General features: G+C 37.6%; 1 long non-coding RNA gene across 1 annotated transcript; it reads left to right on the forward strand.

Annotated features, from left to right (window-relative positions):
- Positions 1-230: 230 nt before the first annotated feature.
- Positions 231-20,100, forward strand: LOC139439710 (uncharacterized). Its single transcript, XR_011649771.1, has 3 exons — positions 231-360; positions 15,567-15,662; positions 19,939-20,100. It is a non-coding gene; the product is annotated as an uncharacterized lncRNA (long non-coding RNA).
- Positions 20,101-24,914: the final 4,814 nt, after the last annotated feature.

Genomic DNA, 24,914 nt, shown 5'->3' on the forward strand with positions numbered 1-24,914 from the left:
TCTTGGAGCACTTTTAATTTTACAAAAAATTTACACAGTAAGTTCTTTCTATATACTCCCTCTCCATCACATCTATGGGCAATTTCTCCTATTCCTATCATTTGCATTAGTGGGATACACTTGTAAAAATTTGTAATACAATATTGATACATTATTAATATTAACTAAAGTCTATGGGTTACTTTAAGTTCACTCATTGTGTTCTATGGGTTTTTATGAATGCATAAGTCCATATATCTACTATTAGGGTAACATACAGAATTTTTTCACTCCCCTTGTGCTCCCTGAAATCAGTTCTGAAGAAAAAGTCTGAACTCCAAGTGAGAGACAGATGAAGTGAAAATCAGTAGTGCAATGAAGGTAAGTAAAATTTTTTCTTGATGATTCTATACGTTTTGTCTCTCCCATTGAGCAAAGATAATTGTTGTACTTCAAAGCCTATATGCACCTTGCTTCCCTTAGTCATTGAAGCCCAGTGATAAGACCACTCATTATCTGTACCCCCCAAACATACCTGACGGGAATACTGTGCTTGTAGCCATTGACTTCTACTTCTATAACCTCTGGCTGTATTTTGCTTCTTCATGAAATGTTCAAAAGTTCTGGGGAAAAAACTGCAGCATGAGACTGATTGGTCTCAGATTTAAATGTGGGGAAGATCCAGATCTATATCCAGGGAATTTCTTAGTAACTCAAGGGAAATGCTACCCATTTTCATAAAGTAAAGAGAATTTTTATTTACTGTTTACACTGTTTACTTGCAGTGAATATAGAACATTCACTTGAAATAAAGACAGTTTTCCTGTTACATGGGAAATGAGGTTGGATATTAAAGGGAAAACTGAACTATTTCTAGGACTATACTAGAAATATCTGTAACTTTCTACTCAATAAAATGCTTAATTGGTTAGTCTTGCTAGTTATAATTGATTAAGAACTGAGGTATAAGATAATGAAAACTGATATAGTGGATTGAGAAAAAGAGATAGTAAAAAAGCTATTGTGAACTCAGCATGTAAACTGAGTTATCAAAAATGGCACAAGCTTGCAGGCATAAAGATATATACACAGATACACAGAAGTACATTTCTACAGGAATATTTTCATCTACTAACTACTATGTTGGAACTTATTCAATAACCCTGGAATTAATTCATTAAAGTGAATATATGAAACCCATGGCAACTGTTTAATATTGAATTGCCACTCACAGGGAAAGATTTGCAATTTTTGCTTTATCTCTAAGGTGTCATAAAAAATTTAGTTATATATTTATTTCTAAGTGTTCTACTTGTTGCATATCTACTACCTACTTGATAATGTGCAGAGTACCCAGTATTAGAGAAAATTACCTGCAACTTATTGTTTGACCTTCTGGAAGTCATACAAACATTGTGAGCCTGTTTTTTAACATTTCTTTGAAAAAAATGCTGTACCAACCCATGAATTCATTATGAAGATTATGGAAATGATGCAGGTAGAAGGATTGAAGCATCATGTAAATGTGGGAATAATGTAATTATGTTACCAAAGATGCTGAAGGAGATATTGAGGGTCAAGGCAGACTTTATTAGAATTTCCCTGAAATAAATCACGGGATTTTTGTATTGGTGGTGATGAAAGGGGATCCAGAGAAAGTAGAGGGTTTTCTAAATGCACAGGAGAAGGCAATGACTATGAAAAACCCTCTGGATGCAAATAGGCTATATCCAGCTCCAACCCACCTCCCTCAGAAATTGTGGGGAGTAGATATGACTGGAGAGTAGAAAGGCACTGTCAATGTTCTCACAGACTGGAGAAAGGCCTCCATGGACTGTGCAAGGTGGGGTCATAGATCCCTTCCACACCCAAACACTATTCTGTGGTGTCATTAACATTGTTGGAGTAGAACACAGGTTAAAGAGAAAGGAAAAAGGGAATCCTAAAGTAGCCTAATCCATTGGGTCTATAACAGTTTATACAGTCAGTGTATCTAGAGATGCCCCAAAATTTTATTTTTATTTTGTAATTTATTTTATTCTAAAATAGGGAACTTTCAGATTCACTGGTCTTCCCAAAAATATGTGTAACTCTGTGAATGTACATTCAGCTTTTAGTCCTAGATGCCATGGAGCACTTCGGCAGAAGGAAGAAACTTTCAGTTTGAAGATAAAGAATTACATATTGATGGTTTAACTAGCATCTCTAATACGCTAACTAAATCTCTCAAGCAATAGTACATATATAAGTAATAAATATACAAGGGAACTCTGGATTATTCTTTGCTACTTTACAAATCACAAGAATTGATCTAGGATTAGAAATCAATTTGGTAGAATAAATTAAAAATTACAAAGAAATTGAAGTAGAGTGAGGAAAAGTCTATATTTGGTTATTACATAACTAACTCCTAATATTTAGTTCTTTAGCAAATAATTATTACAGAAATGAACCCTGTTCAGTGTCCACTAAAAATTTAACAGTAACAATCATATGGAAGTGGGTTAAGTTCTATTTGTCTATCAAATACCTCACAGTATTTAATAAGGGGCCATTGTATAAGGAGAGAAATGAAAATTGGTGAGACAAAAATAAAATCAAAATAGAATGGACATTCTATAGTTGTGACTAAACAATCTTATGATGAGATTAATGGTCATATGCAGGGGCTTTGCTCAGTTCTTTGACTTAAAAGGAAGGGTGAAGAAATATCTGCTCTGTGCAACTACATCAAGCAGTTGCTAACTACCTTGCACTCAAAATAACGGGAGAGAAAAATATCTTGTAACTTCTCCACATTTGCCTTTTGATCTAGGTAGTCAGTCATAAAATAACTAAGTACATTAATTATGAATGAAAGTAGGTCAGAAAATCACCATATAATTTGCATTAATTATAATGATTGAAGACTTCCATTCATTAAGAAAGCAGTCACTTTCAGTGTTTGGGGAGGTCTTAAGGAATATAATTATAGTTTCAAAGCAAAAAAACTTTATCTTAATATAAAATAATAAATACCACTTAGTTGACAGCAGGTATCAGTGTGGTGTGGGTGGGAGAGAGAGGTGGGGAAAAGTATTCAGGATGAAGTATTTCTGAATTCAATTTTTAGGGAACTGGATATTTAGTGTTAGCTGAAATAAAGTAAAGTCCATTAAAATAGAAGGAAATATGAAGGCATTTACTTTTATCTTTCCAAAATTTGAAGGAGCAGAAAGGGTTAAAAGTAGTCATTGGTCCCTTATTTTCAATTCACCTCCTTTTCCTCCCTTGGGATCATTCCAATATAGGCAACATTCAAATGTGTGTTGACTCAGTGTTTTAGACTTCTAGGCTGCTTAAAGCCAATACCACAAAATGGGTAAGGTTAAACAATGGGAAATCTTTGCTCACAGGTTTAAGGCCTGGAAAATATCCCAATCAAGGTATCATTAGAAAGTGTAGTATTATCAATAGTGACTGTAAATACAAATGGATTAAACTCTTCATTCAAATGGCAGAGATTGTCAGAATGATTAAAATAGCATGACTCAACTATATGTGGTCTACAAAACACTTACATTTAAGTCAAAGATACAAGTAAGTTGATGGTGAAAGAATGGAAAAAATATATACCAAGCAAATAGCAACAAAAACAGCTGGATGGCTAAAATAATATCAGATAAAGCAGACCTTGAAATCACAAAAATTTTGAGGGAAAAGATAATCATTATATACTGATAAAGTGTGCAATTCAAAATAAATATGTGCGGCGGCTTGCTTGGTCGGTAGAGGTGGGGTCTGGCTGCGGACGAGGGGTCGGTCCAGCTTTGGACGAGGGGTCGGTCCCGCTTGGGACGAGGGGTCAGTCCCACTTGGGACGAGGGGTCGGTCCGGCAGCAGACGAGGGGTCGGTCTCACAGGGGTTGCGCGGTTCGGCTGACGGGGTCGCTCAGCAAAGCCGGCGACGAAGGGGTCGCCCGGAGAAGCAGGCGATGAACTGGGGACAAGGGAGGCCAGGCCCTTGTCGGGGGCTCTCAGGACTGGAGGGCACACGGCAGAAAAACTACCGCGAAGACAAGGTAAACATGCAAGTCCACTTTATTGAGGGAGAGGCAACAGTTTTATAGGGGCTGGGGAAGGCTGATTGGTCGAAGCCACGCCCTATTCTGATTGGTTGCCGGCGAAAGGTCAGTGGGCGGTACTGGATGGGGGAGGGGTGGTGGTTAGGGATTGGCTGTCGCTGTTGCTGGGGGAAGGGGCAGGGTTTAGGGATTGGTGGCTGCTGTTGCTGGGGTAGAGGGCAGACTTGAGTTTCCCGCCCACGCCTGGCTGTTGCTGCTGTCGGGGGAGGGGAAAAGGGCAGACTGGAATTTTCCACCCTGCGCCTGCACAGGGAGAAAGAAGAAGAAGGGTGCCGCCCCACAGGCATCGTGTGGTGCCATCCGGGAGGAGGGGCGGCCGCGGAAGCATGCTGCCGAGAAGGGGAGACCCGAGGGCACTCTGCGCCCATGCCGAGCTCCCTTCAGGGGTGGCGGTGAGTCCAACCAGCCACCCTATTATGGGGGCAGCGGCTTGGCCTGCCGCGGCTGCTCCCCCGCCAGGCCAGCAAACCACACTTCAGCCCGAGGGGTGACCGCAAATATGTAGCAGCTATAATAATATATGTGAAATGTACACTTAACAGCAGAACTCCAAAATATATGAAGGAAATATTGAAAGATTTGAAGGGAGAAATAGATGATACTACATTAATAGTAGGAGACGTTAAAACACCACTCTCATTAACAGAACATCAAGTCAGAAAATCAATGAGGAAGTACAGAACTTTACAATTAAGTTAAACTAATGTACACTAAAATAACAACACTTAATAGACACATGTAGAACAAGGTACCCAATGAAATCAGAATACACATTCTTCCTGAGCACACATGGATCATTCTACAAGATAGACTATATGGTGCTCAAAAACCATGTCTCAGTATATTCAAATATACTGAAATCATGCAGTATTTATTCTCCAACCACAAAGAAATGAGCTAGAAACCAATAACAGTGTGAGAAATGGATAATTAAATATGTGGATATTATACCGGATACTCTTAAATAACCCATAGTTAAAGAGTAAGTCAGAAATAAAATTTAAAAATACCTTTAAACAAATGAAAATGAAAATACAACATACCAAAACATATATGATATAGTGAAGGGTTAGGGATATTTATAGCTATAAAAGCTACATTACAAAGCAAGAAAGATTTCAAATCAGAGACATAATGCAAAACTGGAAGAAACACAAAATGTAAAGCAAACTAAACCCAGAGCAAGCAGAAATACGGAATTAACAAAGACTAGAGTGGAGAGAAATGAAAGGAAAAAAACAACAACAGAGAAAATCAACAAAGCAAAAAGTTCTTTGAAAAAAATTAATAAAATAGACAAAACTTTAGTTGGACTGACAAAAGAAAAATAAAGAGAAAGAATACAAATGATAAAAATCAGAAATGAAAAGGGCTACATTACTACCATTCAAATAGAACTAAAAAGCACAAATGGAGGATATTATGAACAATCACATGCCAATAAATTAGATAACCTACATGAAATCGACATTTTCTTACAAACACAGGAACTACCTATATTGACTCAAGAGAAATAGAAGATCTTAAAAAACCACTTACTAGTAAAGAAATTGAATCAGTCATCAACTTCCCTATAAAAAAGTACCAGATGGATTCATAGGGAAATTCTACCAAACATTCCAGAAGATTTAATTCCAATTCTACTCAAACATTTCCAAACTATTGAAGACAAGGGAACACTTCCTCACTCACTTGAGGAGTCCAACATCAAACTCATACAAAAGCCAGATAAGATAGAAAATAAAACTACAGACCAAAATAGCTTATGAATATAGATGCAGAAATCCTCAGCAGAATACTAGGAAGCTGAATCCAACAGTACAATGAAAAAATTATACACTATGATCAAGTGGGATTTTTCTATGCCATGCAAAGTTGGTTCAACATAAGAAAATGAATTAATGTAATACAACACATTAACACATGAAGGGAAAAAAACACAGGATCATCTCAAGTATTGCAGAAGGAGTATTGTGACAAAATACAGCTCCCTTTCTTAATTAAAATTTAAAAATCTTAGGACTCAAGGAATAGAAAAACACTTCCTCAATATGATAAAGGGCATATATTAAAAGCTCACACTTAATATTCTACTTAATGATGAAAAAATGTAAGTTTACCCCCTGAGATCAGGAAAAAGACAAGCCCCTGTGGCAGTTTGATATTGTTTATGAGTTCCGAAATCAGATATTGAATTATGTTTGTAAACTGGTCTGTTCCTCTGGGATTATACTAAGTTAAAGGTTCCACTTTTACTTGATTAAATTATGGTTGAGGCTTTGATTGTGCCATATCAGTAGAATATTTGGTCCCCATCCCCTTGTTGAGCAGGAATCCACAAAGAAAACACATGGCAGAGGAAAGAGTAAGAGTTTTTGAAGAGGTAACTCCATAGACATGACAGAGGCCCCAGGAAGAGAAAGAGCATCATAGTCTACAACTGACATTGTGGAGAAAACAGAGCAGCTGAGCCTGGAGAGAAATTAGTCCTGGGGATAGAGACAAGCCTTTGCTAACCTACAGTTGAGAAAGGAAGAAGCTGGGACTACGAGTCTTAGGAGGAAGAAGTCTGAACCCTTGAAGACTTAGGCAGCCATCTTGCTCCAACACATAGCAACAGACTTTGGTGAGTGAAGTAATTATGCTTTATGGCTTTGTGACTGTAAGCTTCTACCAGAAATAAACGCCCTTTACAAAAGCCAACAGATTTCTGGTACTGTGCATCAGCATCCCTTTGGCTGACTAATACACCCACTGTCACCACTGTTTCTCAACATTGTCTCCTGATTAAATATTTTCTGCCCACTTGAAACAATAAACTTTTGCCTCCTCAAAAATTGTAGAATCTCAGGAAGAGCAGAAAACTCAGAAAGATCTAGTCCCCTGAGACAACCTGAGAATAGAAGAGAACAGGTAGACATATGCGTATGGCTGACAGAGCTACTCTGCGAAATGTTTTACTTCAGGAAAAATAACTTTACCAGAGGGATTAGGCAGAACTGAAATGCTCATATTTTTCAAACTTCATTGTGCCATATTCTTAGGAGGGGTCAAATACCCACAGAAAACCTGGCAAGGACATATACATTTGTTTTCTTACTAGATCATTTAAGAAAGCGAGGTTATCTAAAGCTGATATATGAGGCAAGATGAATGGAAATTTTCACAGATCTTAGAAGAAAACATTTAGAACTATTAAACATTAGGTAGTTTTCATCTCTTCTAGATTTGGCTTACAGTCTTAAGAGATTAATAAAACATAATTTATGGATCTATGTGCATAGTTACGAATTCTGACTTTTTTGACAAACTAATGTTTCAATCTCCAAGCACCCGTATGGTATAATGAAAATTTTGGTTAGTCAACTTGGATGGTAGGTGTACATCCAAGAGACATGGACTTTCCATGTGCCAGCTGGGCCATAAGTTTCAATGAAGTTGCACCACCTACTCTCCAGTTAATTCGACTCCCCCAAGACAACTAACAAGGAGGTGATGATGGACAATCAGCATACCAAGGAAGCGAAAGAGCGTACAACTTCAAGCAAGAGAGTCCCATCCATCAGCCATGTGGAACCAAAGCCCCCTCTCAATTAGAGGTGGTGTGTGAATCACCATCCCAGAATCCTCAGTTTGGGGAATGAACTATGGACTAGAGTGGAGTTACTGGTATTCTACTATAGACTTACTATGATTCTAGCAAAAGAAGAACTTACATCATTGACATGGAGGCAGTGGCCACTGGTGGTTCTGAGGTCAGGGAGAGGGAAGACAGGTGTAAAACAGGGGCATTTTCAGGAATTGGGAATTGTCCTGAATTACATTGCAAGGATAGGTACCGGCCATTGTGTATCTTGCTATAACTTACAGAATTGTGTGGGAGAGAGTGTAAACTACACTGTAAACATTAACTGATGCTGAGTGGCAATGCCTCCAAATGTGTTCATCCGTTGCAGTGAATATACCACACTAATGAAGGATGTTGTTAATGGGGTAAATATAGGCAGTGTGGGGAGCAGGGCATAGGGGAATCCCCTATGTTTTTTATGGAATATTTAAATAATCTAAATACCCTTTTTTAAAAAATTAAAATATAGAAAAAAGAGAGAGAGAGCCCTAGATATCCTCAAAAGGCTTCACCATTAGTCCCCTCAGGGAACTGGTTGCTGCGGGTAATCAATTAGAACAGCAAAGGGCTAGGGCCCCTGACTAAATATTAGCAATGGGAGGAATAATTAATAGCTTAAAATGCAACAACACAAGCCAAATTGCTCTCTCTGCCTAGAGGAGCCCACATCAAATCTCAGTGCCTATTTCCATCCTTCTCTCCCATTTCTCAGCAAGCCCTGTTCTTTCCCCCCATTTCTCAATAAACTATTTTTACTGGCCTAACTGAACTGGCATGTTCTTAAATTCTATTAGGTGACATAGCCAACACTTCCCTGACTTCATTTCATGAGCGTCAGCCATGAATTCTAGAGACAGGTAACCCTCCCCGACACCAACCAAGGACTAGTGAATCTAAACTTTTAATTATAGCCTGTCTATGCCCTCTTTTGGTTCTGCCATTTTAAAGAGATTCCTGGATAGGCTCCACTGCACATAAACTCTGTTTGTGCAGTCTTCCGGGTCCCTCTTCAGAGGTGGTAGGGGAGAACCCTCACACTGTATAGATCCAAGGAAGTTCTGGGTAGAGGGTGAAACTGTCCTTGAGACCTGACTGGGCATGTGGATAAGTCGAGGAGAGTCCCCTGGGAGTTTATCTGGCCCTCTCTCAGAGTTCAGAATAGCTATCGCCTACTGTACCATTTCATTAAGCCACTAGTTAACTCCCTTTAATTAGAAGTGCCTTTCATCTTCCAAATACTGCTGTCCTCATTTTGGGTCTCTGAGATGTTTTAGAAAGGCTTAGCAACTGAAAATGCGTTTGCTAGGAAACCTGAGTCCCACCCTCTTTACTGCCCTGAGGCTTTGCCCCTTTCAGCCCTGGGAAGGCCCTGAGATTGTCTCTGGGGTGGCCCCGAGTCTGATTGCTGGCAAGTCATAGGACAATTAGTCTCTAGTTGTTTGTTTTTTTTTTAATGTCCGGTTTAAATGAGGAATTCAGCCACTGGAAGATTCTATGAGGTGGGCTTGCTCATATCCATCTCCTAAGACCTTTTCAAAGTAGGCAAAATAAAGGTCTCTAGCCAGTCCCTTTTATGGAGTCAGTCTGACTTAGGTGTTCATTTTGGGAGCTGGAACCAGATGTACTCAAAAACGCTAAGGCTCTGGAGATGCTCAGAGAACAGAGACTCCTGATTCCCAGAAGAACAGTTTTGAAGAGTAGGGCTCCGGATCTCCAGGACAGTGAGCAATTCATTCAGTAAGGGTTAGTCGTAGACACCACCCAAACTGAGGAACCTGTTTATCCTCCCATAGGATAATGAGTGGCTCTTCCAGAATTTCTGCAGACTCCCTGTTGGAGTGCCTTCTCAGAAACTTGGGCAACCTGCCATTTAGCTAATGGTCTAAAAATGAAGAAGTGTATCTCTCTCTGCAACACCACTAGCCACAGTACAAGTTAAAAGATGGCCAGGGGTGGCCACTGAATTGGATCCTCAATCTAAACCCTGTACATCAGATATTCCCACTGTGTAAGAGGGCAGAAAAATGGGTAGACTATTCCCATGTACAGACTTTTATAACCCTATGTCATAATAGAGCCTACCCTTCTTGTCAGCTGTGCTATACAAAAGGAAGCCTTAGAGGACAGATTAACCCTCTTATAAGAAGGAAGAAGATGTCTTAGATGACCACTTCTAAGACGCCCACCTTGCTATGACCAGGCTCCAGACCAGAAGCCCATTTAACTCACCCCCAGCAGGGGCTTCAGCATCTCCCTTGTATATCCAAGGCCCAGTCCAGCAAATCATACCCAAAGTGGGGAGTCCTTCCACTGCAGGTCTCTACTCTTTAAGGGAAGTAGCTAACGGGGATGCAGGCACCATTAGGGTGCATGTCCCCTCCTCAATGGCTAACCTGGCACAGTGCAAAGAGAAGTTACGTTGGTTCTCTGAGGACTCGACCAAATGTACTGAGGGGTTCCAGAAGTTCACAACCATCTTTGAACGTGCACATTATTCTCTCAACTTGCTCAAGTCTATTAACTCCATGTCTTGTATCCTTCTATAATCCTGGAATTAGTTGGAAATGCTGAATATATACAAACTATGGTACCTTTTTGGAAATGCTAACCCACTCAGAGGGGAAGATATGCATTTTGAGCTTTATCATTAGCACCAAAATTGTATGAGTGAGGTACACAGGTGGAGTTGCGAGAATCAAGTCTGATTCCAATATGTGTATCCTGCCCAATAGGTGTGGATCACAGGCCTATGCACCAAATTGAGCTCTAAACACCAGCACACGTTTCTATGGTGAATATTTTAATTTTGGCATTGAAATTGAGCAGTTTGAAATGACTGTAGGATGTTCAAATAAATTTTCTATATGAAGTATAGAACCGAGCAATGTGTTCTCCTCAAAATATATAGATTTTGGGTCACTTCTTATACCAATGATTCTGCACAGTATAAGTCCTCTTTTCCTAACATTTAATTTTAAAAAACTGCCAGATGCATAAGCGTGATTTAATTTCTGCTAATCAAATACACCCATGGGAGACCATGATCCAGAACTGCTTTTGCCAGGAATATGCTTCAGAGCAAGCAACAGAGAAAACAAGAGATCAAACAAAAGAGGCAAGGGCAGCCCACTTATCAAAGCAAAGGTTCAGCTAAATTTGCAAACAAGGCTCTAACTTTTATTCCTGAAAACTCAGCATAGAGTGATTCTCAACAGTGTCAAAGATTCTATGAACTATATATATATATATATATATATATATATATATATCTCAGTAAATGTCTTTTGGGTAATCTGACTGGGAGTGAACTGCTGTCTGTATTGATGAACTTTACCAGCACCATGTGTTCACTGAATCCCTTGGCATTGACCATTTTGCTCAAGGAGAGAGTATAGGGTGTCAGGGGAAGGAGTCAGAAGATAGATCCCTGAGGGACATTAATACCTGCAGGACATCCTATAAATAAAGGGCTCTGCAAAAGAGACCAAGGAAATACATGTGCTATCAAGGAAAAATAACTTTCAAGATAGAACAACAGTCACCAGGGTCAAGTGTTGTAAAGAAGTAAGATAAGGAAAGAAAAGGATCCACTGAGTTTTGTGAAAAGGTGTTATTGGTAGCCTTAGCAATAGCAATATTCATGAAGTTTTCAGGTGGAAGTCCAGGTGGAAGCATTTTGAAAATATTATTTTCATCTAATAGATTGTACTTTCCCATTAAGTAGTTGAAAATTTGGGAGTGGCTGTAGCTCAGTGGTTGAGTGCCTGCTACTCATGTATGAGGTCCCAGGTTCATTCCTTGGTACCTCCTAAAAAAATATTTTAAAATTATGCTGAGATTGCCACAATAGTCTGGAAAATATGTTCAAACATACAATGGCACCCATGAAATAGAAATGAAATAAGATTATTTTCTACCATTTTTCTTCACAGCCTTATCACCTAATGGTCATTGACAAGAGTTTATTGAATATCTATATGTGCAAAGTACATTTCACATCTCTGAGGAATAAACAGATTTATTACAAGTCCTGCTTTCAAGGAGTTTACAATCTATTGAGAAAACAGCCAACCAAGAGCTATAACAGTGGTATGAATAGAAGAAGCTAAAGCATGTAACGAATGAGACTCAACCGTGTGGCCTGAAGTGACTCTAGGGAGGAGAAAATGTGTAATTGCATCTTGAGAAGGGATAGACCATGAATAAAAGAGAATCAGAAGGGGCATTTCAGTCAGACAGACAGAAATGGCTAAGGCCCAAAGAAAGACATGTTCACACTATTATCTGTGGAAAAATGAATAACTTGCTTGACTGAGAAATATGAGATATGGTTGGACAGGGAGAGTTGCCAGGCTTGGGAAACCTTCAGTTTGGAATTTTATTCTTCCCTACACATAAGAGTCATTGACGGAATAGTATATGTGCAAATTCAGTAATTTAATATAACAGTAGTTTTAGGTAGATTGAGGCTGGATAAGGAGACTAACTAGGAAAAAAATACAATGAGATATTAGTTAGAGAGATGACAAAGATAAGACGACAAGAGACGGATGGAAAAAGCCATCGGGTAGGAACCATTAGTACCGCTGTCTGTCTTGTGAGAAAAGTTGATCCGTATAGCTCTACAGATCAAAGGAGAAGTGAGGAAGTATAAACCTACTGACATATGCAGAGCCTCAAACAAAACCACTTTAGAAAAGAAAAGGAAGTGGACCATGTCTCAGAAACATGGATTTTTTTTATATGACAGGGAAATTGAAAAGATGTCCAGCAAGGGGACTTACCAAGATGTCACAGGAGATGGGGTGGACATTACAGACAAAGCAACAGTAGAAAGTATGCAAATGAAGAGTATATCTCAGAGCAAAGGACAGGAAAATGTCCACAAATTTGGTGCGAAAGAAAGTTTCTTTCAAAAATGCCCTTGAATGCTTTTAACTTAAACTCCCTCTAATGTGTAGCCTTCATAATTCCCATGTCACAGTTTAAACTGAGCACCATTAGCTACCCTAGTCCTCCCTGATACAAGCTATCCACCCTAAAGTTTCACCCATTACCAACCTATAGCATACTGCCTGCACATAGTAAGTTAATGATAAATAATAGCTTTATTACTAGTTTCCGTGTATTTTCATGTAGAAATAAAACATCAGAAAACCAAAAGAGCTACTGAAATATTTCCACAACAGAAACCAAAGGCTGCTTTGTTTTGCCCCCAGCTGCCTCACAGTGAGAACATGTCGTCACAGGACAAAATAGCATGAGATTCCTTTTCACTGAGCTCCTAACAGTTAGCAGATTATGTGTTCAGTGTTTTCTTACACATTACTTCTAATATTGTCTTGAACTATTACTCCAACATTACATTTCAAATGCTTGTGTATTCCCATTGCAAATTCCCCCAGTACCTAACATAGTATAATACATACTTGTGATAGCCAACAAATACTGACTTTTAATTAATCTTTTGCCAGATTAGTATTGCAATTGACAATAATTCACATATTACTAGGGAGTAGTCAAATGTCATTGTCTAGCACACCTAGGCTATAACTTTATCAGGAAAACTAGGAAAACAGAAGTAACAATTACCCTTACCAAATCAGGCCATGGGTGATGGAGAAAATATTCTACTCACTTTGAGTAGGTAAAAGGTATTAGTGCAAAGAACAATACCTAAAATGGAGGTGGCTCAGCAAAACAGAAATCTAACCAAGAAGATAGGATCCAATTTCCTCCATACTTATTGAACAGATAGATGTTAAAATGAAAATGAGTCAGCATTTGCTTATCATTATAGTTCAGCAAAAACTAAATATGTAAATACATAATATCCAAAGGTGGTCAAAGTATAGTGAAATTGTTGCACATGTCTTCGAGCTAGGTATAAGCATATTTAGTAGTTAAGTTTTGATTATGGAAGAAAGTTGTGGAGGTCCAGAGCATGTAGCATTTTCCATGCAGCTGAGGATGAATGTAAATTCTGAGCCATGAGAGCCAGTGTGCAGGACAAGTTACTCAGGCCTTGAGCGAGCTTATTGCCTACCAGCATCCTTATTTCCATTCAACTCTGCTGCTGTCTACCCATTATTGAAGACACTATCATTCCAATGAAATATCCATAAAATTTTATTTCCTACAATACACTTTGCAAAGTGTTTAGTTTAGCAGGTGGTAAAAAAATAAAAACATATAATTCCTTAGTTCACTAACTAAAACTCTTTGACATAAAGAAAAGAATAATAACAATGAAAGTGATTTTACCATGTGGTAACCAGTAACCAAACTCTGGGTAGTTTAGGAAACAAGAGAAAATCATTCATGAAACAGCATGTCCTAGCTAGTGCCAAAATCAAACATGAAAGGAGAAATTCATAGAGTCCGAAAGAATTCACTTGATATTTTCAGTTTCTTTCTTGCATTTTGGGAGTCGGGAAATTTATATAATGGACCTACAAAACTTGAGCTGTTGTAATATCTTAGGAGTCCTCTTAGAATTCTGCCTCACACAACATGGTGGTAGAATTCATATCTGGTAATCCATGAGGCCAGGCCATTATAATGTAGTAAAGCATTAGATTGACAGTAATTCAAATGCCACGACTGTGTTCAAGACATTCAGAAATATCTGCTATAGTGGTTAGTTTTATGCATCAACTGTGCTACTTTACATTACCCGGTTCTCCAATCACACATGAATCTATGTGTTCCTGTGAAGGTCTATAGATGTGGCTAACATCTGCAAACAGTTGTCGTTAAGAAAAAATTGCTTCAATAATGTGCAGAGCCCTGATTCAGTCTGTTGCAAAGCCTAACAGGCAAAGCTGAGGTTTCCCTGAGGAAGAAGAAATTCCACCTCAACCCTGCAAAACTGGCCCCTGCCCAATAATTTCCAGGCTTCTGACCTGCCCTACGCTTACTGAATTTGCTAGCCTCATAATTGCATAAGTCAACTCCATGTATATGTGTGTGTGTGTGTGTGTGTGTGTGTATATATATAACCTTACCCAAAGAATGAGATATTTGACAGAGCAATTTTTACTATGGGGTAAATTGTTTAAATATTTAAGTACACACATTGATATACAAAGCTATTACAGCTCAAAAATTATTAATTATGTCTGTAATCAATATTTGGCAGATGTCACTAAATATCACAAGTATTGAAAATAATGTTTTGGAGGGTAAAGAGACAGGGAAGAAAATGTGCAAGATATGTGTGAAAATATATTATTTTGGTTCTTTTACTTCTCATGAGACAAATAAATTCAAATTAACAGGGGGATTTACTCATAATTCCATGAAAGTATTTTTTAAAATATTGCCAACACATATTATTGACAAAGAGTTTTTTTCTTGATATGAAAATGACAAACAACTCAAAAGACAAATGGCCAATAACGGGAATGCACAGCAGAGGAAGTTAAAATGGCTGCAAACTATATGAAAAGGTGCTGGTCCTCTTTGGTACTGGCTAGTGATATGGAAAATAAAGAAAAATGAGATATTACATGTATTAGTCTGCCAAAGGGGTGCCAATGTAAAGTACCAGAAATCTTAACTTTTATAAAGGGTATTTATTTGGCCCAAAAACTTACGGTTACAAGGCCCAAAAGAGTCCAGCTCAAGGTTGCTTTTTCATCAGTCAGTTGCTCCATGTGGAAGCAAGATGGTCGCTGATCTCTGGGAAGGTTCAGCCTTCCCATCTAGCTTCCTCTCTCTCAGCCGAGGCTGGCACAGGGCTTCCCCCTCAGGGCTTCCTCTCTCTCCTGGCATAGGGCTCTTTTCTTTCCAGGCCTTCTATTGCACTCTCATTAGTTCTTTTCTCTTCCCAGGTCAGCTGCAAACTATAAGGGAATGGTTCATCTCTCCCGAGGACCCCAGCATCAAAAATGACAGAGATCTCTCTCTCTTCCTGCCTGTCTTCTTGAGTGAGTGTGCACCTATATTTACCCACCAAGGGGGCAGGGACTCAACCTGAGTCATGCCTTACTGACTTGATCAAATTAAAGCCCTAAATTAAGAGCTAATTAATCAAGAGTCACTCAACTGAATCCCATATACTCAAAGACAATCAAACAGAGAAGAATAAATTTGTTTACAAACATAATCTTTCTCTTTTTAGGATTCACAAAAATAATCTCAAACTATCACATCACTGCTCACCTACTAACTTAAATTGCTGGTGGGAATGTGAATTATTATAGGGTTCTAAAAAGCAGTATGAATACTTGCTAAAATTTGCCACGGCAAGAAAAGGAGAAATGGGCAAGAGAGGAGTCCTATTGTCCTCCTATGATTCATCTGAAGGATGGGCAGTGACTCTGGAGGTCTAGTTTGGTAAAGCATCATTTGACAAGATTCATAAATTCCCAAACCTGACTCAAACTTTAGATAATGGTGAGACACTTAGCATGTTTCTGATTAAGCATATTTCTCTGCCCATTTAAACCAACAAACTTAAATCACAGAATCTCAGGGATAGCAGGAACCTCAGAAAATTCTAATTCTGTCAGGCATCCTGGAAGGAGAGGGGGCCAAGGTAGACTTCCCAACATGGCACATGAAAATGTTTAATAAAATTAATCCCAGCATGGCAGATGAAGCTGAGCTTACCTAAGGCAGACATATAAGGCAAGATAGATGAAAATGTGCACAGATATTAAAAGAAAACACTGAGAGCTATAAAACATGAGGTTATTATAATGTTTTATAAATTTGACTAATAGTTTTAAGAGATGAATAAACATTTTCTGGATTTATGTGAATAGCTCTCAAATTATGACCTTTTCTCCCAGATGATTTATATTTGAATCACCAAGCACCCCTGTGGTATAACAAAAAGTTAAACTGGTTCTTGTCCCTCATTCCTGGGGAAGAAATCTCTTTGGTTTATTTTATGAGAGGAGGGTTTTTTATTTCACAATGGTGGCCAATGAGAACGCAGAGAGTTACAGGATGGGGCCAGCCAAATCTGTAGTCTTGGGATATGACTTACCAGGCATGAAATATCAACCATGAGATTAGGGGGTTGGGACTTAGAGACAGGTCATATCAGTCCACATCCCACATCTCTGGGAGAGGAGGAGGCTACAGATTGAATGCAACAACATGGTCATTAGGATTCTATCAATCATGCTTCCTTGATGAGACCCCCATAAACTCAGGACAGTCAGAGCCCACAAGAGGATACGTACATCTTTCTGCCACAGGGGGGAGGCCTTCTAACTCCAGGTGGGGCGGACATGGAAGCTTACCACTGAAACCCTCCTAACCCTTTCTCTATGTGTCTTTTCTTTGGCTTCTTTTTTATATCCTTTTACTGTAATAAAACTGTATGTCAGGTATGGCAGAAATGGAAGATTACGTTTGAAACTCTCCTAAACCTTTCTCTATGTATCTTTTCTTTGGCTTCTTCTTATTTATATCCTTTTACTGTAATAAAAATATAATTGTCAGTAAAGTGATTTCAGTGAGTTTCATGAGTCATTCCAGAAAATTTCAAACACTACAGGATATTGGAAATTCCTGATTTAGAGCTAGTTGATCGGAAGTATGCATGGCCTGAGCCCCTCTAATTTTGACTGATATCTGAAAGGCAACTTGTAGAGGATTCTCCTTAACCTTTGGAATCTGGCCTACTTAAGGATAGTTAGAGTCAGAATTTTATTGTGTGACTCCACTATTTAGAGCTGTTGTCAGAAATTGTCTTTACAGAATTTGGGGAAGTTACAGAAGTTTCTGTAACTTACACTGTTGCCCTATCCCAGTTAGACCCAGAGTGCATAGCTGAGCATGTATACTACCCATTGGATAATGGAACATCCTCTGAAAAACCTAGCAGCACAAGAGAAAAGATCTAATGTCTCTATATTGCAGATTCTCCATCAATAAAGCCCAGTTGATGACTCTATGATGATTACCACTGTCAACAATTGGACCCATGCATTCATTGACTGATAGGTTGTTAGTGTCAACTATTCAATAGAAGCAGAAAAGCACAAATGGTCAGATCACCAGACACATAAGGTGATTCAAGTTTTCTAATATTTTAGATACTTTCTATTGTATTCTTTTCAAGTTCACTCCTATTTCCATTTTTCAACCTCTTGGCCTGGCACTCAACTCTGTATGTTTATTAACCATAATACTTTTTTGTACAACAATAGGTCTCAAACATAGTTTGTACTCAATTAACATTATTTGAATCAATGAAGTTTTCATCACCTATTCTTTTATTTTTAAGGCATTTGGAGATCTCTACTCTTGGGTAAACATTTTCAGATCTCTTGATGAGCATTTCACATTCGTTTTCCACATTGCTGAATTTGTCAGCAGTGTCAATTCTACTTTTACTATTTCCATGTCAAGGTATTTTATTGCTTATTTAATTAGTGTGCCTCTAATTTACTATATAAATTTCTTCTTCCCTTGGGTCTACTTAGAACTCAGCTATCACCTTAGCCTACTAAGTAAAAGTGTCCATTTCATGTAGGTCATCCCACATGTAACCTTGGTGAAGACCAATGCAGTAATTGCTTTCTTAAATTTTAATGCTTCTTAAATAGTTATTTTCTCATATTTGGGACACTGTTACCTTTCTTTATGTTGAACTATCATTTCATAACCACTATTTTAGTTTTTCTTTATGTTTTCTTTAATGACCTCTATCCAAAATTCCATTTTTGAAAAATACAGGAAGAGTAGAGCAGTTTTTTCCTCATTCTATACATTGGGAAGTTCCCATTGTAGTTAAAGCTGTACATTAATTTATGGGCATGGGTACTAGTCAAGTTTACAGCCTTAAAATTATTATTTTGAAGTTGTTTCAAACTGACAGGAGAGGTGCTAATAAAATACAAAACCCAAACATAGCCCCTCCAAGATACCCAGATCCACCAATTTTCACATTTTGCCACATTTGATGTGTCATTCTATACTTTTATTTATTCATCTAGCTAACAATTTTCTATAGACTTAACAGTAAGTTGTATATATCATTCTCCCTGAACACGTAATATGTCCACACATATTTCCTAAAAACGAGGATATTCATTTATGTAACCATATTAAGTACATTTATCAACTTGAAGAACTTGAACATTGATATAAATATTACAATCTATATTCCTATTTTTTTCATAGGCACAATAGTGTCTTTGTGCCTTTTCTCTACCACTGTTAGATTCAGTACAAGATCATGTGTTGCATTCAATTGCCATTGCCTCTTTACTTGCTCTCTCTTTTATATTTGTGTAAAAATATATACAACATAAACTTTGCTATCTCAACCACTGACAAACATACCATCCACTGGGACCTATCACATTCTCTATATTTGGCTACTCTCACTACCATCCATTCCTAGAACTTTCCCATCACCTCAAATAGAAACCTTGTACACATTATGCATTAACTTCCCATTCCCCTTTAGTGCTACTCCTGCTTACCTGTACTCTATGTTCTGTTTCTATTCACTGCATATTCCAGCTACTTCAAATGAGTGCAATCATACACTATCTGTCCATTTTTTTCTGACTACTTCTCTCAGAATGATGTTGCCAAGGTTTATCCATGTAGTGGCATATATCATAATATCATTCCTTTTTAAGGAAAAGCAATAATCTCTTATATTAATATACCATATTTTGTTTATCCATTTATCTGCTGATGGACATTTGAATGGCTTCTACCTTTTGGTTATTGTGAATAATACTGGTATGAAAGTGGATGGACAAATATCTGTCCAAGTCCATGCTTTCTATTATTTTGGGGATAGGAATAGAAGTGGGATTGCTAGTCATGTGATAGTTGTATGTTTTACTTTTTGAAGAACAGACAAACTGTTTTCCATATTAGCTGTACCATTTTACCTTCACACAAACAATGTAAAAGCATCCCTATTTTCTGGCCCCTCATGTGCACCTATGGTTTTCCATTTTTTAGCAGTAAATATTCTAGTGTGGGTAAGATGCTATCCCCTTGTAGTTTCAATTTATATTTCCCTAATGGCTAACGATGTTGATCATCATTTTATGTGTTTATAGTGCACTTGTATATTTTCTTGGGAGAAAAATATATTCAAGACCTTTGATCATTTATTAATTGAGTTATCTTTCCATTGTTGAGTTATAGGATTTCTTTCTATATTGTCAATTATAAACACTTAACAGACATGGTTTCTGAATATTTTCTCCCATTCTGCAGGTTGTCCTTTCACCTTTTTGATGATATCCCTAGTAGAATAAAAGGCTTGGCTGGAGATAAGTCATTAGAGGAGGAAGCCAGGAGGATATGAGGGTGTTTGCACAAGAGAGAAGTAAGAAGAATTGAGAATCAGTAAAGCCACACTGGGCTCTAACTAGCCAAGATCAAAAAAAAAAAAAGAAAAGAAAAAAAGAAAAAAAGCTGCAGTCTATAAGTAAGCTGAGTGAGGACCTCAGCTGCAAGTACACTTGGCAAGTAGCACTTAGGCAGACAGCGGCATCTTCTTGAAGCCTGGAAGAAGGGAAAGCACCCTGAAGAGCTGAGGAACTCATGTGCTTCCATACCAGCATTTCATATAGTCCTCCTTACTTCAAAAGCCCTGAGAAAATCAGAGAGACATGGAGACTCGGGGAAAACTAAACATTTTTTTCACCAAAAATAAAGAGCACAACTTTAAGGAATAAATTAAATTATTGTAGTTGTCCAAGTTTAACACTAAATAAGATTAGAAGTTACTTTTTTCTTCCCTTTATTTCCTAGATAGATGTTCATATGATTAAGATTTTCAGAACAAATTAATAAACACATTTGGACTGCACCTCTGAGATACAGTATACATAAATTTTCAATCTTCAACAAATATCTCTTGAATAATGAATGAATGAAGCAATAAAACAAATAAGACTAAAGAAACAAACTAAACAAAATGCTGAAAATAAATCTTTCAATAGTAGTGTAACCAAGCAAGGGAAAATACTAAAACTTAAACAATTACTTTTGAGCAAAGTTTATAGTTTATTACAAAGTATTACCTCCAGACCTCTAGTAAGGATAAGCCTGATAAAAAATTGTGAACTAGATAAATTTGTTTTCATTTCTCCCAGGACTTAGCATTGCAATAAGCTATCTGCTTAATTCTGTTGTTTGACCATTACAAATATCTCGCTCTCAGAAAAATATCCAATATTATGATTCTCAAGATGAATTTATTAATACTTTATCTAAATATGTAATATAAGGTTTGCTACATATAAAGATACTTCTGGTACAACAAAATGTAGTTGCCATGGCAACTTTCTTCTCTTCTGCAAAAAGAACAGAGTTAAAATAAATAAAAGATCAACTATAAATATACCGTGTGACCTTTAGCACATGTTCTTCATGTGTAAAATAGTGTCAACTTAATCATAGTTCCCTCCAACCCATTAGAATTATGAAGGTTCAATGAGAACACATTAGTGAAAGTATTTTTTTATTTGAAGAATATAGTTATGATTATTATGTTACATATATTACAAGAGATTCTTAGGGTCTAGATAATTCTTCAGCATTGCCCTAAAATAGCACTGTGGGCACAACTCCAAGATTATTTAATGCAACTGATTACGTGTGACTAGAGAAACATAGAGTTCTAAGAGCCATGTAGAAGTACTGGGGTCATAAAAGACTCGATGACTTCCTCCAGCTCCAAATCCACTCCAGAAATGAAGGTATGTGGAGATCTGAGCACAGGTGGAATAGTCCTGATTTGAATAGCAAGGTAGAGTCTTCCAAGGGATTGGGAGGGAGCTTCAAGCCCAGCACTGGCACTTAAATTTGTTGACAAAGGTAGGGAAGGAGGTGGGTTCAATCCAATGCCTACAGATGGCCCTACAATAGTCAGGGTGCTCTTTTGGCTCCCAGAGATGAAAAATTTTACTCGAGTCGAAAAATTCCATTTTTACTAGATGTTCCCAAATTTTCACCCTGTGAATTTCCACACCTTATGTTCATGGTAATAAGGTCCCTGAATTTTTGCTTTGTAAGTTTTTTTTCTTCTAACATATTATGGATACTATTTTTGAGAAGTTAAATTCATTGTCCACATAACTCCTGTGCTACAGTTTGGTAACGGTTGGGTGACATCTTGCTGTGCTAATCCAGATTATTAGTAGCTCACATGTCACTCTCTGTAAGGATCCAGTTGAGTTGATTAATTATATACTCTCCCTAGTTATACTTAGATGTGAACCTGAACTGGGATATACCGACCCACATAGAGGAAGCCTAGATTTAATTATTTGACCAATATACTCCTTTGGAATAAAGAACTTTTTGAAGTTTCAAGAGTTAGAACTTCATGTTAAATATTTAAATATTTAATCAACAACTATGATGATGGTGACCTTTTTCAGCAATATTGTATCAATTAAAAGGGTAATCTTTAATTACTTAATTAAGCTTTGTTTATCATGTAAGATAATTTAAAATTAGATCAAGGGTTAGGGTAACATAAAATGAGAGAGAGTAGAAAGATGATAAGAAAATTAGCCTCAAACTGAATTAGGGTGCATAAAATTCTGTATTTAATAACCACATATTTACATATATAATTTTGTTAGGAAATGATTGTTACAAAACCTGTATTAAGTGTACCCTAAATAATTTTTAAATTGTGTTTATATTAAAGTACTCAAGTTTTATTTGTAAACAATTTTCCCTTTAATAATCTATAACTAGTCCATTGCATTAAATCAGATAAAATCACTGAGATTAGAATGAGTAAAAGTATAATGGTAGTTCCAAAGCTCTAATGTTTGAAGAGAGTAATGATAATATAGGTGAACTTGTATTTTTGGACTCAGGACCCACAAGACATTCTGTGTGCTACTAACACAGTCATCAAATAAACCCAGAACTTGTTTATTATTCTAAAATGCATGCTAATAGAAATTAAAAAACATGGTTTCCTAAACTGTGAAAACAGTCCAGATAATCTCATTGAGCCATTTATTATGTCAGGAAGTACCTAAGAAGTTTTCTTATCATTGAAAGCAAATTCAAGAAAATGCAAGGTCATACTTATGTAAACATTATGTTTAAGGTCTAGCAGTCACTCTGAAATCCAGGAACTGAAATAACCTAGGCAGTGTCCAATTGCTTAAAGAGAATCACTACAGGCTAAATACAAAATTAATATTAGTTTACCCTAATACCAAAACTAAATATCATCCTGTTTTGCTTTGTCTGGATGCTGAGTAGCAAGGAGAAGTGGAGGATAATATAAAATGTACCATTCAGGGTTGTCCAGAGACGCAGAACTGATAGTATATATATGTGTGTAACTATATGTGTCTATTTCTATGAATGTTGACACGCATGCACATATATATGCAGACAAACATATCACACACATATGTATATATATATATACATATATATAAATATTAAAAGATTTATTATAACAATTGCTCATGTAACCACAGGGATTGACAAAGCCAAATTCTATAGGGCAGGTCACAGATTGGAAACTCGATAAAGGAGAAGTTGAACTACCTGGGAGAAACATTTTGTCTGAAGTAGAGATAGAAGTTCTTCTGTCTCACAGACAGCATCCTCAGTTCTGAGTCCTAAGCCTCTTTTTCAGTTTAGGTTACGCAAAGCAATACCATGAAATGGGTTTTGCTTTAACAATGGGTATTTATTTGCTATTGGTTACAGTAAAAGGAAATGTCCAAATTAAGGCATCATCAAGGCAATGCATTCTACCCAAAGTCTGTGGCTTTCCTTGGCTCCTCTGTCACATGGCAAGGAACATAGCAGCATCAGCTGGTCTGTCCCTTCACTTCCAAATTTTGTTCATTTCAGCTTCTTGCTTCTGAGACTCTGTCTTTCTCTCTATTAATTTCATTAATAAAAGACTCTAGTTATAGGATTAATCTCCAGCCTGAGTGAGATGGGTCACACCTTAAGAATGGATTAAATTTAAAAGCATGCTTTTCTTGGGTACATAAAGCTTCAAACCACCACATTCTACCCTCTGAACCCAAAAAGACATGTTCTTTCTACATTCAAACTACAATCATTCTATCACAGTATCCCAAAAGCCTCAAGTCATTTCAGGAACAATGCTAGATTAAAGTCACATCAAAATTTGTTAGAGGTTTTGTCTGTCCTGGGCAAAAATTTTCTCAGTCTGAGGACCTGTGAAACCTAGAGAGCAAGTTATCTGTTTTCCAATATACATTGGTGGGATGGCCATAGAACAAACATTTCCATTCCCAATGGGAGCTTTTGGAAGGAAAACAGGGGACAGGGGTCCCAATCAAATCCACAACCCTGCAGGGAATATTACATTAAATTGCAAAGTGTGAGAGACATCTGTGGAATGTTTTGTCCTCCAGATTTCCATACTTTCTCTAAACAGTTGGGTGGAGGTGCCACACACTTCAGGCATTATGGTGACTGTCAGGCTCTCAACAATCCCCCAGAAACAGGCACCACCCATTGAGAAAGCCAGCATTGCCAGACTTTCCACATTCTCTGGGGTGCAGGCTCAATATTCTCAGAACATGTGGGTGGTGATTGGATTCTCCACAATCCCTAGAGGTATGCTAAACCCTCTCTGATGACTAAGGTGTCTGTACTCTTCTTGCACAATGGTGGGGAGGGCAGGATCTCCCTAGATTCACCATTTTCACACACATAAGTGGGGCCAAACTCTTGGCCCAAGAAGATGTCTTCAGTCTAGACCTCTACTTAAATCTTTCTGACTTTGAAGTCATTTTTCCTCCAATCAGTCCCTTTTCTGTCCCTATTAGTCCAGGCTTGTAGCAGTTCCTTTTTTTACTGATCTTGCAAAAATCTCAGTTTTTCTTGTAATATACAAGAGTTCAAACCATCAGACAGTAGGATTTTCATAAATGGTTCCTGGATAACTGCACCGCCAATCTTGATTTGCACTGAACTGACTAACTACTACCATGTTCAATTAAACACTAACATAGAGCACTATTGTCTGAACACTTGCTTTCTGGGAACTTAGAATTTTCCAAACCATCAGTTTCTGGTTTCTTTATGCCCAGGAGGTCAGTGCTCAGCCTATCCTTTTCCTCTCACATTTTTCTATAATCTTCAAGGGGAAACCAGACTTCACTTTTCACACTCAGCTTGGTAATCTCCTCAGTTAAATATCCAAGCTCACCACTTTCAAATTT

Source organism: Dasypus novemcinctus, chromosome 1 (genome assembly GCF_030445035.2).
Source record: "Dasypus novemcinctus isolate mDasNov1 chromosome 1, mDasNov1.1.hap2, whole genome shotgun sequence".
NCBI lineage: Eukaryota > Metazoa > Chordata > Mammalia > Cingulata > Dasypodidae > Dasypus > Dasypus novemcinctus.